The sequence below is a fragment of the Camelus ferus genome, chromosome 13 (genome assembly GCF_009834535.1).
Source record: "Camelus ferus isolate YT-003-E chromosome 13, BCGSAC_Cfer_1.0, whole genome shotgun sequence".
Taxonomy (NCBI): Eukaryota; Metazoa; Chordata; class Mammalia; order Artiodactyla; family Camelidae; genus Camelus; species Camelus ferus.
The window spans coordinates 9,036,579-9,055,177 of record NC_045708.1 but is presented as its reverse complement, the minus strand read 5'-3'; the positions used below and the strand labels follow the sequence as shown (position 1 = coordinate 9,055,177).

The 18,599-nt window shown below is 41.9% G+C and overlaps 1 protein-coding gene across 5 annotated transcripts in view; it reads right to left on the bottom strand.

Annotated features, from left to right (window-relative positions):
• Window positions 1-12,939, bottom strand: part of PRDM2 (PR/SET domain 2) — a 109,141-nt gene extending 96,202 nt beyond the window's left edge. For 4 of the 5 annotated variants that reach the window (XM_032495229.1, XM_032495231.1, XM_032495234.1 and 1 more), the window contains exon 1: window positions 12,880-12,939. The gene's annotated coding sequence lies outside the window, so the exon portion shown is untranslated. The remainder of the gene's footprint in view (window positions 1-12,879) is intronic. The other variant, XM_032495232.1, reaches the window with a different exon arrangement.
• Between the last annotated feature and the right edge of the window lie 5,660 nt (window positions 12,940-18,599).

Sequence of the window (18,599 nt, the reverse complement as noted above, 5' to 3'; positions counted from 1 at the left end):
GACCTCCTCCACCACACATGCCTCCACCAGGAGGACCCTGTGTGACACCTCAGGCCCCCGGGAGTGAAGGAAATGGCTGGGGTTTCACTGCCCTCTCACTAAGCTTTTAGAGGTGGATGTACTAATGCTGGCCACAAGGAGTTCTCTTTGAGTAACAGAACAAAAAACCTGCAGTAAAATGCAAATGTTTTAATGAGAAAGATCTTTGGAAAGATGCTTTACCATTTCTTTTGGTTTGCCTTTTCCTTCTCATAAGAATCATTGGTATCACTTATGAAGCTCTTCTAAGACTAGCAGGCACTGAGCTTCCTTCACATAAATCGGCTCGGCGAATTTTCACAAAGTTAGTTTTTCAACTAACAGCACAGATTCAAGGAGGTTAAAATAACTCATCCAGGGAATCATGATTTTGATTTCTGCTACTGCTTTTTTTTTAAACTGAAGTACAGTCAGTTACCATGTGTCAATTTCTGGCGTACAGCACAATCACCAACTTTTTATTCTTGCCTCCCCTAGAGCACCTACTCTAAGCCAAGCACTTTTTCTGAGCAGTGAGCAGACCGATCCCTGCCCTCTAAGGGAGGAGACCATGATAAACAAGTCCGTAAAATGGGTAAGTATGTCAGATAATGAAAGCGCTTTAGAGAAAAACAGAGGAGAGGGAGAGGGGGATTACAATCTGCCTCTATGCCAAACGCCTGTGAATACGACAGCACGGTCAGAGGAGGCCTTCCTGAGAAAGGGACATCTGCTAAAAGCTGGAAGGAGAAGAGCTGAGAGTCAGGAAAGTCTGGGGGGTGGGGGCAGCACTGTAAGGCAGCAAGACCTGTGCGCAGCAGATGAGGGAAAGTGCAGGCAGATGTCAGAAAGGCACAGGGTGTGGGGTGGGGCCCGGGAACAGGGGAGGCAGATTTAGGCACAGGCTTTGCAAAGTAAGCACTGTTCACCCCAGTGGCTCTAGCTTTTCCATCCAGAGATGGAAAGCCACTTGGGAGGTTCAAGGTGGCAGAAGTGACCTCGTGTGCCTTAGACTGAAAAGGAGACTGTAAGGGAGAAAGGTGGGGCTGAGCAGACTCTTCGGAGGCTAACATCCCCCTGGAGGCAAGAGATGATGATGGCTTGGCCCAGGTAGTAGAAGAGATGAGAGAAGACACCGGATTCTGGATCGATTTTTAAAACAGAGCCCTCAGGTTTGCTACCAGATTCGATGCTATGTATGAAAAAAATAAAGAGAGGAAGTCATGGATGACACCAGGGTTTTTATCCTAAGGACATGAAGCACGGAGCTGCCATTTTCTGAGATGCTGCCTCGTTCTTTCCATCTGCTCTTCACTTGTTTTTCCCTCTTTAACACATTTCCCTTCCTTTTCCTCCCTTTTTTAGGTGTTAGCTCACAGGAACAAATCACACAACCGAGATACTATGACATCTACAGATGCATAAAATATCAAAGTACTTAAAACATTTTATTCTTTCATTTATCTCAAGGAATCTCAACTTCTTCTTAATAAAAAACTTACAAATACAATTCAGATTGTTACAAGACTAATAATCTGTGACTTTCTACACTGTCTGTTCCTCCTTTGTTCACTCATGCACACGTCATTTCTTTCCAGAGAACAGATGGATCTTAGCACCCTTTTTTTAAGAGTTCACTAGGCACCTACAAGCTTGGACCCTCCTCTCTATCACTTCTAATCCTAATTGCTAAAAATCAGACCCTTATTTTTTCCTCTGTCCCTCTTTACTCACAACATTGTCAAGTTATATCTCTGAAATATTTTTACAATATCAAAAACACTGCAAATCTGACACTGACTTCTCAAATTATATTTTTAAATTAGATTTATTAAACTATATTAAAAACAAGGGATGCTACAAAAAAAGACTGAGATTTTGGCCATCCCTCTCAACAGAAAACCACTGCATTTTGAGCTGGACAACTCTCATGCAGGACTGTCCCTTCCCTTAAGGCCACTTAGCGCTCGCTGCCTTGTGTAATCAAAGCCAGCCATTCTCTCTGATCATTTTGACAATCGAAAATACTACACACATCCCCAGATACCCTCCCAGTGCAGAATCTCTGAACTGCAGTAATCATAGCTGCAATAATAATATATTTTAGAGCAACTATAGACTCTAAAAAGTTGTTACTGGAGTAACTTCCTTAAGATTCCTACAAGGCTGCAAACCCCCATGGGAGTGCTTTCGTATTTCACAACTTTCACATTCCGCGTTGACTTCAACAGCACTGACTTACATACCCCGTTGTCTAACACAGATATCGCGAGGTCTGAGTTTTATCAAATGTGAGAACTTGACGTATTGATTCTATCAGTGTATAGGCAGAGAAGAATCTCTCCATACCTATCACTGAAACTTAACAATTTTATCAAACTGAAAAGAAGCGTTTAATAATTAAGTGACTCCAGTTTTCCAATGGTAAATCATGAAAATTGTAAAATCTTTGGATTTCTCTAACCCAGGCTTATGTCTTAGCTTCTTTTTTGGATTTCTACGCCTGACTAAACATTCTTGACTATGTCTATTCTCCTCCCATTCCACCTTGTTGATATTTTTCAGATAAAGTACATTAGGCAGATATACAAATTTAGAGTGTGTGAATTTTTATCACCAACTATACTTTACTATAGCACACTCTCAGAAAACTAAAAAGAGCTTGACCTTTATTTTACAGATCCAACATTTTAATAATATACATGTACTTAACTTTTCAAGATACTACTTCCAAATTCTAGGACAATCATCCTGATAAATATTTAACTTAATAACATAAAGATGATTTGATTACACACATAGATCAGTATAAATACAGCAACAATAAAATAATTACAGCCTTTATTCAAACACTGGTCCCTCAGAATGTCAAGACAATCTCAACAAAGGTTAAGCTGCTGTCATCTGACATGGAGACCAGAGACTAGAAAATCTAGAGACATGCAGGAAACTTCAGTCCCTGGGTCAGACCAGCCCTGCAGCCCCAGCCATACCTCTATGACCCATCCTCTGCAATAAGACAGATTAATAAAGACAGACACAAACTAACATTAATGCAGTACATATAACACGTTAAATTGTCTAAACTGTCGTGTCAGCCCTTTGTAGACTTGTTAAGCCTACAAAGCTATATGAAAAGCCTTTGAAGAAAAAGCAAGAGGATATTAGTTTAAGTCTGGGAGGAAGGGGAAAGGATTAGGAAAATAATTATTTGATCTGATTTGCATGTTCACCTTAAAGTCACTGACATTATTTTATAATTATTCTTTAGGATCAGTTGAGATGTTTCTGGTCTTGGAAAATAATCAAATTTGTAACATTCTCTTAGAAGTCACTGATATTATTTTATAATTATTTTCTTAGATTACAAACAAATGCCACGTTGTAAAATCAAGACTCAGAAGAAACTAACTTTCTTTTTTTTTTCTGGTGGGGGAGGTAATTAGTTTTATTTATTTATTTATCATTTTTTTAAATGGAGTTACTGGGAATCGAACCCAGGACCTCATGCATGCTATGTATGTCTCTACCACTGAGCTCTACTCTCCACCCAGAAATGAACTTTTAAGACTTAGAAAGCAACATATAACTTATGAACAAAAAATAAAACAGAAATAAGTAATACTTAGCAAGGTTGTATCAAAATTTAAAAAGTCATAAATACATTGAAAACATGGATTAGACGCCAAAAAAAAAAAAAAGTTTAAAAAATACCATTTTGTAAAAGGAATCCTGGACAGTTTATAACTACATAAAAAGTTATTCTAAAACTAATCACTACATAAAGTAGGTCTTTCGTGGTAAATGAACATCAGTGTAGCAAACACAGAGATGATTAAGCTTTTAGAGGAGTAGATATAGTGTGTTTAGCACTGATCTTAACTTTCTCTGACCAAAATATTCCTGCAAATCCAGAAACTTCTAGAAAAAAAAATATCTAAACTATGCCAACTTCTTAAAAGCAGTTTTTACTAACAAACACAGCTAATGTACTCACCATATAAAACTACCACTCATAATTCCTGCCAGAAGAATGGAATCACCAAGTTACAATCTATAAATTCTAGATATCAATATGAAAACATTTAGTATCTACTCGGAGTAAGCAAAAGCACATAATACATAAACATTGACTCTGCCTAGGAATTTGCTAAATGAAAAACCATTCATTTTCCTTTTCTAAAATAATAAACACAATTTCACAAGAATAATCATCCAGAACATCTAGCTTCACACTTTCACACTAAAAAATATACCCCCAATTTTCCTTTTAAAAGGCAGACTCCATTAGCCAATTAAATAAGCTAAAGTGAAAAAAATCAAGCCTGGTATATTTATCATTTTAAGAATAAGGAGAGTGAGAGAGAGAGAGAGAGAAAGAGTGTGTGTGTGTGTGTGTGTGTGTGTGTGTGTGTGTGTAGAGAAAGAGGCTGAGAATACAGCAAACATTTGATAATTCTTTGGTAAATGGTAGGGTGTGAACTCTTATGGCTTCAAACTGTTCATGTCTCTCACCCTCTAGAACCATTTCTACCGGCCAATAATATAACAAAGAGTATCACACAGAGGAATTTCCCTACCTAAAGTGTATAAAGAGATACAAAGAATAGAATGCTCATAAATAAATCAGTAATTTCTCCCATTGCCATAAATCAGTTTCTTCAATGAGGCCCAGAATACCAGATAATATCCCAGGGCCTCATTCCCCAAATTCATAGAGCAGAGTGTCCTGATACCAACCTTAAACAAGGAAGAGTTTAGAGAATTTACCCCAGGTGGGAGAATTCGATATTGACAACACAGTTTCCACAGAAGTGAGGGGAAAACCAGACGGTCTGCTGTTGTGAATGGCTTTAAAGCCACAGGGCTCCAATGAGACAATGAAGCTGATTAGAGCTTATGTTTGAAATATCTAAGTTATACATACACCACAGGAGAACGTTAAACAAGAGACCAGCAGATAAACTAGGAGAGTAATATAAATCCAAATGTAGATTATGGCCCTCTAGGGTTTTCCCTCCCCTAGACTCTCTCTCCTTTACTGGGGTGGGGAGGAGATTAAAGAGGAATTTTTCAAAAATATTGCTCCAAGCATCCACTAATAAAGAGTTAGTTTAGCAATAAATGTGTAGGAATTGCTGATCACGTATCATGTACGTGGTTCACGTTATGGACGGCTACTATAACACGTCCTCTTATTCTTTTGACTAAATGTATATATCTATGTCATTATATTACACTGAACATGTAATTTATTACATCACAAATCTCAGGTTTTGTTTAGGGTTTCTATAATAATTCCCACTAACCCTACAATTAAAAATACCCAGTTTCTCTAAAGAAATTAAAACATTATTACTCTCACTGTAACAGTAGGATATTCCTCCCCATGGTACTAAAAACAAAAGAATCATTGTCAATTTTCCTGGATAAAGTTAACTCCATCCAGTCAAAATACCCTTGAATTTAAAGTCAATTTCCTTAAAAAAAAAAAAAAAAAGTTAATTTCCTTATATTCAAGACTAATTGCCAAAAAATATAGATACAAAAGTCCACATGAAAAGGTAGGTGGGTAAGAACACAAATGCTTTCCAGCCAGTCCCTTCTGTCTGATGAGAACTGTGCAGATTGAAGGTTATTATTACAACTCCCATCTCTCCCAGGAAAAATACAACTTAACCAACTATTGACTGTATATTCTGCAAAACAGCATTAAAATTATAAAAGTTCCTATAAAACGATGCTTTTTCTAACTTTTCCCTGTTAGATGTGTAAAAACTTTTAATTATTATAAAAGGAAAATTAAGTCAATTCTTTCCTAACACTCAAACGTCAAGCTTCCTACTCAAACACAAAATTTCTAAAGCAAGGTGCCACATGATAGTTCACTTCACAATTTCCAAAATAAAATGAATTCTCAGTTGACCCCTTTGAGTTAGTGTTTTTCCACTGGAGTTGCAAATGCAGAGGTTGCTTCTGTGTTTAAACATTTAAAATTGAAGAGATTTTCTGGAACCCTGCAAAATACTTCTGAATTTCCTGTAAAGGAGCAGAAAGCTTCAGTAAGGTGACACACCAGTCCTCTCATTTTCTCACATCCTGAGCATTAATACAGTCACCTTACAGGCTCCTACAGGCTCAGAGCTTTATTGGTTTCTCCTACATGGCGAAATACACAGGAAAACTCATCTTCCACAAACCACACGTAAATGACAAGGAGGTTTCTGAAATTCAGAAGTGAACAACCTAAAGCAAAACGAGTTACATCAGATGGAGCGACCAGTAAACTGTATTTCGCTAAGATGCGCCGGGCACATACAACCCTACCGGATTCTAGAGGTCTTCTCCCAAGAGTTAATTTGGTAGGGAGTGACTCTTCTAGTCTAAATAAAATCTGAGGTTTGGAGTCTATCCTCTAGATACGTAACTACTTCTGTCCTTAAGAGCATTTTAAAATAACAGCAACACCTACTGTTTGCAGAGCAATGTTTGTGTCCTCTCTACAGTTTAAGAAGCTCTTGTACATACATGAGTCTTTATTGTTTAAAGTATGTTTCCTCAAAATAAACTACTTGTGGTTCTTGTTTCAAGATAAAGAGAAATGCCTCCCCATTGATGATATAAAGGGTGAAGGACTAGCCCTTGGTGCTAGCCGCTGTAGTAAGCCCAAGAGTGTGACTCAAATGAGGGTCTGTGCAGAGCAGTTATAGACTAGATGGGACAGTTCTAGGGGGTGGTGAGTTCCAGGTTAAAAGTAACCTTGACCTGTGGGTAATGTTCCCCAGATAGTAGTGAAGGAGGAGTTACGATCCCACCCAGCCTCCCTCCTGACCCACTCCAAAAGCCCTGAGGATCTTCAGAGAAAGATGGAAGACAAGACAGAACACTTAAAAGCAGAGCCCGAGAACACATGCAGGCAGGAGGCCGCGGAAAGAGCCTGCTCTCAGGACTACCCATCAGGAAGGCAGTGTTGGCCACCTGGGGTGGGCAACTTCCCCACAAGGAGCTTCTGACTGAGAAGTGCCACAAACAAAACAATGTCTAATAGTTTAGGAAGATTAAACTGGCAGGAAAGAGTGAGGTAGGAGAGGAAAGGGCAGCCAGAAAAGACTGGGGCCAGGCAAGCTAGTTAAGAATCTGGATGATAAGCGATAAAGGTTTGAAACACTGATGAAAGCTAAAAAGAAACAAAAAATACGACCAGCACTGCAGAGGAAGAATGAACAGAATGTGTTTTCTAACTGAACAGGAGGTAAAAAGAGATGGTGAAGATGAGTTCAAAATTTGGAATGTGACTGACAAGAAAAATGATTGCATTTTAAAGACAAAGCAGCCGGGAGTAGGGGTGGTATTCAAGTGCAGGGCGGTGAGCTCCATTTTAGAGACTCTGAGGAGAGACCAGACATCCCTGGAAAGCAGCACCCATCAAATAGGGGGGAAAAGGCCCCAACACAGACTGTCTTCAAGGCAGGGGATAGGGATTTAGAAATCTCCAGCCACAAGGGGGTGCCTCCGGACAGAGGAAATCTCCAGGGGAAAAAACACCCAGAGAGAAGAGGAAAAGCCGAAGGATGTGGCTTTGTGAACGCCATGGAAGAAAGTAAAAAGGAGTCACCTCCTCCGCCAAGCTCGGTGCAGGGAGGATAGGGCAGGCCAAAAACCTGCAGGACTCACAGGTAACTTGGAAGGGCTTCCCTTGACAATACATATGCCATGTTATCCCTCCATACCTATTACATTAAGAAAAATATCTAAGAAAAATGCTATTAATGTTTGTGAAAAACCTAAAGTATCTCAAATGGCTCATATGTTCATCTGTCTGCTTAAAACATCCCAGTGTAAGACGTAAGTAATCACTGTCCCCATTTTTCAAATAGGAAGAGAGGACAGCTGTCCTACCCCAACCACTACCGGAAATAAGGAGGTCTCTGCACCTGATCTGTGATGGAGTTTATTCTGCATATTGAGGCAGCACTCAAGTATAATTACCAGGGGATCGCACCGACACAGTATTTACCTCCCAAAACAAGAGAACTGGCCAGCTCAACAACCTCTAACAAGAGGTAACAGAGCTTCCCAACGAAGAATCTAATTTATCCTGAGTCCTTCTTTTTTAAAATTCTACTTTTAGATGTACTTTAAAATTAGGCCTTTTCAGAATTATAGCAAAGTCTCCCTAAAATAAGCCTCTCAGAAGGGGAAATATTTAGAATCCCATTTTTATACTGATATTCCAAGTTACGCTTAATTTATCCTGTCTTAGAAGGTCTTGTGTAAATCATGGGATGCCTACTTTAGTATATAAGGGTTTGGTGAATCTCACAATACTTTTCAAATTTTGATGGCATTATTTAAATTACTCAGAAATGCCACAGAATTTTCCCACCAGAGTTTAAAGTAGTCTTTGTAGAACTACTTTTAAACACATGCAAAATCTGTAGGTTTTACCAATTTCCAGACAGGCTGCCCTCCGTAATCAAACTAACAGTTGCACTTAGCTTTACATATTTCAGGCACTGCTGTGCCAAGAAGTAATTTAGCTCTTTCATAGCAAAACCTATCATATGATTTATTGCAAGAGCTACAAAATATTTTTTTCAGCAAAATGGCTGGCAAATATATAAGTATTCAGTGAACCTCCTTTATTGCATGTTTCAAAGGACTAATAAATGAAAACACAGCAGAGGTCTGACATAAACCAAGACTCTAAGAATAAATACTATATGGTACTGCGAAAAATATTATAAGAGTATTTCACTCCAAATGGACCAGATTTATTACATACAATAACTCTTAACTCATGCTTCAGGGAAGTAGGGTGGGGAATGAAAGGCATTCTCTTTAAGAAAGAATACTTAAATGACACATGCATTCATTCCAGTGAATGAATGTGATTCTGTACATTCAGATATCCTGCAGTTCAGAAAACCACCCCATTACCAAATGTGGTCCAACAGCACATCTCTTTTTTCATGTTTTATCAGTAGGTTCTAACTTACCTATCAAAGATTACTTTTGCCACAATAAAAACTCAATCTATATTATCTATTCTTTTAAAGAATTCAAATAAAGATTTGACAACCTATACTTTTTTCCTCCAGGGGAAGTTGCATGTTTGCCATGAAGATCAATAACCTACTTTAAATTATAAAGTAGTAAGTTAAAGTTAGCTAAGCACTTCAAAAGTAAACTTTATTTCCTCAGGACAAATTTATCACTTTCAATGCATAACCTTGAATTGGTTGTTTAAAAAAAGGGGGGGGGGAGGATTTTAGAAAAATTAATCAGGCTGCCACCATCAGTTCAAGGGGTTGATGCACTTAGTCTCATTTTCTGGGAGAAAAGACCATTGTTTCTGTGCTATTCAGTGTAATAGACCACAAGCTTAAATTATTCACCATGCATCAATTCTATGCAAATTTATTTAAAGTTCATAATAATTTAATCTACACACTGGGAATGTTGATCTTACGTCATGAAAAATTCCTCCAGTCTCCAGTTACCTGCGTGCTTTATCTCCTGCCATGGAAGGGATGGACGCCAAGGCAAAACTGCTGAAAGTGACCATTTAATAACGTCATAAAACCACACTTGGGAAAGAACTCCCACAGGCTAGTAAGTCCGGTGTCTGGCTTCAAGGGGGACCTCACATAAACCCTACAGTACACTCTTACACTTTTTTGACTAAAGAGATTCCATAAACTGCTTCAATGATTCAATCATCTAGTCAAATGGACCTTCCTTTAATGTAGCGGCTGAGAACTGGGGCAATTTTGCCCCCCAAGGGACATCTGGCACTGGAGACCATCATTTGTCACAACATGGGGGAAGAACTACTGGTATATGGTGGGTAGAGGCCAGGGATGCTGCCAAATATCCTACAATGTACAGGGCAGCTCCCACAACCAAGAATTATCCAGCCCCAAACATCAATCATGATAAAGTTAAGAAACCCTGCTTTAATGGAACCCAAGTACTGCCTTCAGTCGCTCTACAATGATGATTTTATCGGCTATAACTATAAACTTCTAACTTCAAAAAGAGAGCACCAGAATAGTACCCCAAACCTCTAACCAAGTGCTAGGAAGACTGACGGCATAACTGATGGGCTCCAGGCAAACCGCACAGCCCTGGACACGGGCAGTACAGTCAGCACAAGTCACTGCCGGGTTAAGTCCCCGCCATCGGGAAACTCCCTGGATCTACACATCTGCCACGTAAGTCTGACAATTTCCCCCCACTGCCCACCTCCTCCCTTCTCACTCCCCACTACGGAGTTTTCTAGTGCAGCCCACAGGCTTTTTATCTTTTGCACTGGTATTAAAAATAGCATGAAAAGCAAGTCAGAAGACATGAAAATAGTAAATAACCTAAGGTGCTTTCCATCCCGGAAAGTCTATGATTTAACAAGACTTAAAAGGTTTGTAAATCATATCTGGAACTTAAAAAGAGATTGGCAGCTTAAAGAAACATACCAATGAATAAATAAACATCTAACGTAAAATAATCATCAAAAGAATATTCGTGCAGATGTATGTATGTAACTGCACAGACTCGGCTGAAGGAGGTGAATAAAAGGGAGCTGAAACTGAGTGCTGCTTCTCAAAACAGCATCAGCAGGAAAAATGTGTATTTAGAGGCTAAAAAACAGAATTTACATTTCCACACATCTTAGAAGATTAGAGAATTTCACAATTCACGACAGACAAGCCTTTTAAACAAATCTCAGTGAAAAAAAAAGCTCACACTATAGAAACCTTACTGATCAATACGGAATTGATAAATAAATCATGACCCATCCATATATGACAAGGCCATTAAAAATCATACTGACCAAGATTCCATGGCATGGATATATGTTCACAATATCATAAGGGAAGACAAATTACAAATCATATATAGATATCAAGCCTGTAGAAAATGTACATATATAGAACTGAATAAAAATACACAAGGAAAGAAACATACACGGAGAGAGGCAGGAAGGAAGAGGAGGTCTGTCAAAACGTTCGCAGTGGTTGTCTGAACAGTGGGAAGGGTACGGCTGATTTCTACTCGTGTTTTTTCCTCTCTTTTCAAATTGTCTTACCGTGAGAATCTCTTGTTAGGTTCCATACTTACAGAAACTAACACATTATTATAAATTTAAACTGTATTGTTTCAGGAACTGTCCATAAAATGAGGGACAAACAAACGTGAATATGCCAACTTTTTAATTAAAGATACCACCTGCAGAATCAACAAAAGCGAATCTCTATTGGGCGTTATGACGACGTGCCTGGCACTTTCCTAAGCACTTCAAATGTATTAACTTATTTAAACCAAACAAAAAAACGTGTAAAAAAAGAAAAAAAAAAAAAACTGGAATACCAGAAGCTGGGAACAAATGTCAGTCCCACTATGAATTTCAATCTCAGTTTCCATCACTTGAAATGAGGGAGTTGGATGGTTTTTAAAGGTCTTCTCAAGGCTATACTGAGATACTGCGTGTAAAAGAATGGGGTCAAGTGAGTGTTTTTGAGGAAGCTTCTAGAGAATGAAAAGGCAGCTTCATGCTATTTCAAAAACAAAACCCTACTAAAAAGGAACATACGATTATGTCAGTTCCTCCTCCTTTACATTCGGCCGCCAAATTTTTAACATGCTAAAAAAAGAAAAAATTGTAAAGGTCTACATTTCCCTCAGTACTTCACGCAGCTGATCAAACCAAGATGAAGTGAAGTCTGTTTTCTTAACTAAGAGAATCAATGGGAGGTTTCGTTTGTTGTTAAACACTAAGGTTGCTTTTACCAATGAATCTGTAGTAAACAAAAACTTTACGAAATATTCTAACGGCCCTCTGGTGGAACCATTTTTAGGGTCTGATCAGAGAGATCTGAAGACCTGCTGGGATTCACCAAAAGGTGTTCCACTTCTGAAATAAACCCAAAACATCAGTACAACGCCTAATGGAAGAGGGGCCAGCATAAATGTCCGGGGGGGGGGGGGTACAGCTGCGTAGCGGAGGGGATTTGGGCTCCCGGGTGGGATGTGGGATTGTTCCCGCAGCTCAGGGCCCCGACAGAGGGCGGCCAGTCGCGGCTCGGTGGTTCACGCGTGGGTCGGGAGGAGCCAGGGATGCGCGGGGATGACACTGACCTGTGAGGTCCACTCCGTGGCTCACTTAACTACCATCAAAAATAGATTCGTGGATATCCTTGGTTACAAAATGAGTAACAGATAAGTGTACATCTGTTAAAAACAAAAACACCGGTGGGTCTATGATGGGATTATCGAGGGAGACCATCTCCAGGTTTAAACCGCACAGAAACTATTTAGGAAACACAAAGACGCGAGGCACAAAACAAATTAAGAATGCAAGTGTGAAAGACACATTCGGTTGGAACACACAAAAAAAGAAAAGCCAAACGACCTGAAATTGGAACGGCCCCGGGGCCCCGCGGGCGCCCTCGCTGTCCCGGGACCCGGGTCCCGCCGGGGTCGCAGCCGCCCCGCAGCCCACACGCGCCCTCCCCGCGGGGCGCGCGGCAAACCAAAGGCGACAAAGCGGACCCGACAACTTCACGGCGCCGGGCCCCAAGGCCGGGCCGGGGTGCTGAGCGCCGGAGGGACGGACCCCGGGCCACCTCCCGGCCACCGGCGGTCCGCGCCTCGTTCCGGGGCTCCCGCGGGCGCGGGACGCCGAGACCTCGGAGGGGGCGCGCCCGCCGGCCCGCCTGGCCCTTAGCGCCGGTGCCCGGCGCGGCGCCTCCGCCGCCGCCGCCGCCGCCGCCGCCGCCGCCGTCTCCTCGCTCCTCGCGGGCAGGGACGGGCGTCCCGGCGCCGAGCCCGCCGCCGTCCCAGAAGCCACCCGCCCCTCACCTGCGCCCGCCGCGCCCCGCGCCTCAGAGCTCCGAGAGCCGCCGCCCGAGCCGCCGCCGCCGCTCCGCCCGCACCGGCGCCCGCGGCCGCGCCGCCGCCATCTTGGCTCCGGTCGGAAGTGACGTCGGGCGGCGCCGGCCGCGGAGCCTCCGGGACCCGCACCGCCAGCGCCGTCGCCGAGGGCCGCGACCCCCGGCCGCGCAGATCCCGACGCGTCGCCGCCCCAGGGCCCCGACGCGGGCCGCACGCGCCCGACGGCCCGGGCTGCGCTGCCTCGGACGCGCGTTCGCCCCGGGGCCCCGACCTCGGTTCTCGCGGGCTCCGACGACCCCAGGCCGCTCGCGCCCCGACGCGCGGCCGCCGAAACGGCTCGCGCTGGCCCCGCCGCCCTCGCAGGGACCCTGCGGACCCCGCGGCCAGCGCCCGCGGTCCGCCACCACCAGTCTGTCCACACCAAAGGGTTGCAATTCTGCGCAATCGAAAGTTACTACAGAAATCCACAGCCTTTAATAAAAGGCGGAGGGGGGAGGGAAAATGGGTTCATCGCTAGGTCTCTGTCAAAGTGGTAAACATAGACCCAGTCCTTTGCTCGTCTCTGAGGGACCAGTCCAGCCTCACCCCCAAAAGATCAAGCTCCAAGATGCAGCTGGGAGTTTGTTTTTGCTCCTTCATTACAAATGAGTATCTCCTGCCTGCCGGCAAAGTATCTCGCACTGTGCTACGTGCGGAGGCTACAGCACGGAACATGACATTGGCCTTGGCCTCGTGGAACTTACTATTTACAAACGAGAAAGCAAACAGACAGCTTAGGTGACGAGGAATAAATGCGCTCATAGAACACGTGTTGGAGATGTCTAGTAGACATCCAAGGAGCAACGTCTATCAGACATCCAGCAGGCAGTCGGCAAGGAGTCCGAAGTCGGGGAGAGTGGCGGAGGCTGGAGATGGGATAGAAAGTTGGGAGTTACCGCATATGGGTAGAATTTAAAGACATGACCACTTCAAGATAAAGCCCTGAGAATGAAATCAGGAAGAATCTAAATGAAATGACGTTAGGCTATGTGGAAAGGACCCACCCTAAGGAGGAGACATACTAAATTAGAGGCAGGGACGCTTTGGAAACTTGAAGGAGCACACAAATCCGTTTATGTAACTAGGGTATAATAATCTTCTTGTAAAGGGATGATGCTTTAGCTAACCACCTAGGTATAGTGAACAAATGAAGGTAACCTCCTTAGAGTGAATTTTATCACGTTCTTAAAAAGTGACAGGGTCAGCGCAGAGCCTAAGAAAGAAAGAAATCAAACCTCAAGCATTTGCTTATTTCTTCCACTGATATTCAAGGGAGAGGGGCCCTAGATCTAAGAGATACTTGTGTGCATGTCAATAAAATAGTGTACTCAGCTGTGGGTCAGAGCAGACATCAGACTTTCCCATCTCTTACCTAGATCAGTGCCTCCCAGTGTAATCCGTGCTTCAAAATAATCTAGAGTATCTGGAAAAAAAAAAAAAAGTGAAGGAGACGCCACTGTTCAATCCACAATCAAAACACCAACATACAAGTAAAAAAAATTAAAGAAAAGCTATGTGCTATCTGGCATTCAATAGACTGCAAAGGAAAATAAAGGAACATTAAGTTGGAACTAACACGGTGAATCAGAACATACACTAGATAGTATCATGCGGAGGTGGTTGGCAGAGGGGTCAGTGGTGCTGCTCCCCGTCATTAATCCAGAATGACTGGGTGTTTTAGTTTCCTGTGGCTCTCACAACAAATTACTGCAAACTGGGTGGCTTAGAGCGCCAGAAGTGTATTCTCCCACAGTTCTAGAGGCCCAGAGTCCAAAATCAGTATCACTGGGCCAAAATCAAGGCATCAGCAGGACCACACTCCCTCTGGAGGTTCTGGAAGAGCATCACTCCTTGCCTCTTCCAGCTTCTGGTGGCTGCCAGCTTTCCTAGGCTTGTGGCTACCTCGGTCTTCAAGGTCAGCATCTTTAAGTCTCTCTCTGCTCCATCACCTTCTCCTCTGTATGTGGTCAGATTTCCCTCTGCCTTCCTCTTCTCAGGATACATGTGATTGCATTTGGGACCCACCCAGGTAATTCAAGTTCATCTCCTCATCTCAAGATCCTTCCCTTAATCACATCTGCGAAGACCTTTTTCAGTATGCGGACAAGGACAAGGACATATCTTTGTGGGCCATTATTTAGCCTGCCTGGGTATATCCTCAGCACTCGAAATCCATCCCCCTTAATCTGTCATCATGTATTTTTTAAGCTGCATATTTTCCTTAATTTTTTTCTATGTTTCAAGCTGTGCCACTTCTCAGGATGAATAATTATATGTATTTATCAATTTAATCCAAAAAAGATATGACCTACTGATAATACAGTGTAACTTCATGAATGTTTATTATCTGTCTGATCTGCTAAATATTACTCTTTTGTCTCTTTGAAAAGGCGAAATATATTGCTAAAGGATGAGGGAAGGAATTTGAGACGTTTCATCACATCTCATGGGTCATTTTCTGTATTAGGGGATGGACCTATAAATAGCACTCTGTGTAGATCTACAACATGAGTGAAACTCCGCTCTGCACAGATACCTCTCACGCAGGTCCCGACTGGTTTCGTACCTTGGCATGTGGTACCATTACAGAGGGCCATCTTCATCATTCATCATCACAGGACCCAGAGCAGTGTCTGGCATAGAACAAAGACTAGATAGATATTTTTAATGTGAGAAAAGTCTCCCTGCCTCTTCTGATGTGGCTGGATTTGAGCAAATATGTGTGGACCAAAGATTCTATACATTCCAAAGACAGCATATGGTTACAATAGGAACCACAGAGCGTTCAGCCAGGAGACCTAGAGCATTGCCCCTAGAAAGATGAAAGATTTTACAACCAAGATGAAAGAATTTACAACACACTGTCAATAGAAAAGCAAGTCGACTCAAAATTCCCGGAATGATAATGATACTGACTTTCCACGGGCTTCCAGTCTAGGCGGTTTACATGGACTGTCTCATTCACCCTCTTAGCAGCCTCCTGTGACAGGCACTGCCTGCATTTTACAGATGAAGAAATGGAGGCCGGGAAAGCTTAGTTAGTAACACAACCAGGCTTTGAACCTAGACAGTTTAGCTCCCTGGTAAGCTGCAGGCTTAACAAGTACACTCCTCCTGACCCCCCAACCCCCACCCTGCTGTCCCTCTCCCAACACACACACACAGAGAAAAGCCTGAGAACTGGTACAGGAAACTGCCACTACCTGCTCTCAACTAGTTATTCCTCAATCGAGATAACTAGGGTAGGAACTGGGAAGGATTTTTTAAAATATCTGCGTAGAGCAACCATTCTAAATACTCTCCCTGGACCCTCAGGCAAGAACATATCATGGTTGGGGGAAAGGGATGAGTATCCAAGGGCAACCACATGAAATGAAATCCTGTTTTGTTCAAATAACACATCACTTAAAAAAAAAAAAAACACTGAGCCCCCTTTCCTCACGACTGCAAGTTGTTTTGACTGAGGTCCAGGAACTCTTCTCCCAGTTTCTCCACCTCGTCCCCCACCCCACTCACCGTCACTCTGCCACATCATTGACCCAAGCAAAGAATGACATCTGAGCAAGCACACCAGCAAGCAGAAGATTTGACACTTGGATTCTGGGTTCCGATTAAAGATAAAGAAATTCAAAGACTGAAACTCTGGGACTGAAGATACAACTTATTGCATGATGAACACTTTTGAGGACACTGTCTAGTTTCACAAAAACTTCTGCAACCTCCAAACCTATGGAGGAATCTTAGCAGTAGCGAGACTGAATGACAAGAAGGGGAAAGGAGGGACCCTTTACTGAGTGCCAGTCTGCCCCAGCACTTTATCCCACATTCTCATGTAATCCTCACAACAGCAACAACCGTGGCTGCTGTTCTCCATGGAGAAGCAGAAGCTCAGATTTTGAGGGCACATCTGGTGAGTGCCAGAGGCAGGATTCGAGAACACCACCAATGTCAAAGTACATGACCTGTCTGCTGGCCACACTGCTTCCCAGTCATCAGTGTGTTTTTAGCACTACACTCTCCAGGCACCAGGGAGAACACAAAGGGACAAAAGACACCAGCCGCACTCTAAGAGCTTAGGGTCTAGTGGAGCAGACTGGACTTGCTCACAAAAGCACAGCAGAGCACAGGGTTAGACAAGAGCGGCATCCTTATGTCCCTTGTGTCCCCATGTGCTCCATGAGTGTTTGCTCCTTACTCCGTTTTTTTTTTTTTTTTAATATTACCTCAAGACAACCTCCTGAATAGGAGAAAATATATTTGATAAAGGGTTAGTATTCAAAATATATAAAGAACTCATACAACTCAATAGGAAAAAAACCCCCAAACAATCCAGTTTTTAAAAAGGCAGAGGATCTGAATAGATATTTTTCCAAAGAAGACATACAGATGGCCAACAGGCACATGAAAAGATGCTCAACATCATTACTCATTAGGGAAATGCAAATCAAAGCCATAATGAAATATCACTTCACACCTGTTAGAATGGCCATTATAAGAAAGAAAGAAAGAAAGAAAGAAAGAAAGAAAGGAAGGAAGGAAGGAAGGAAGAAAGGAAGAAAGAAAGAACAAGTGTTGGCAAGGATGTGGAGAAAAGTGCACTGTTGGTAGGGATGTAAATTAATGCAGCCACTATGGAAAACCATATGGAGGTGCCTCAGAAATTAAAAATAATACTATCATATACGTGATCCAGCAATTCCACTTCTGGATATTTATCTAAGAAAATTAAAACACTAACTCAAAAAGATATATGCATCCCCATGTTCATGGCAGCATTATTTACAATAACCAGGGTATGAAAACAACCTAAGTGTGCATTAATGGATGAATGGATAGTGGACATATACATTACGTAAAATATATATGTATATTTATATATGCACATGTAATATATGTAATTAGTATATGTATAATTAAATACTATTCAGTCATAAAAAAAGAATGAAATCTTTTATTTGCAACAACATGGATGGACATTGAGGGCATTATATGAAGTGAAATAAGTCTGAAAAAAAAAGCAAATACTGTATGATCTCACTTATCTGTGGAATCTAAACAAACAAACAAACAAAAGCCAAGCTCAAGGATCCAGAAAACAGACTGGTGGTTGTCAGAAGTGAGGTGATGAGGGATGGATGAAATGGGTGAAGGAGGTCAAAGGTACAAACTTCCAGTTATTAAATAAGTAAGTCATTGGGATGTAATGTACAGCATGACAACTATAGTTAATTATACTATATTCCATATTTGAAAGTTGCTAAGAGTAAAACCTGAAAATTCTCATCACAAGGAAAAAAAAGTCTGTATGTATAGTGATGGATGTTAACCAGAGTTATTGTGATGATCATATATATACAGAGAGAAAGAGAGAGAGAGAGAAACAGGAAGAATTATTATTTTTTTAAAAAGGAGAGGTGTTGGGGAGAGTCTGGACAAAAGTGAATGGATTAGCATTTTATACAGTTATGGTTTGTCTAGCAGCCTTTTCTGCACTGGAACAACAACAAATAAAGAATCATGTAGAAAGAAGGAAGAGAAAGAAAACTTGCTCTAAGATGCTAACATTTCTAACCAATTCAAATTTATGACCCCCAAAATAAATTCCATTCTTATTCCAACCCATAAGAATAATCAGAGCACTGTTTCTC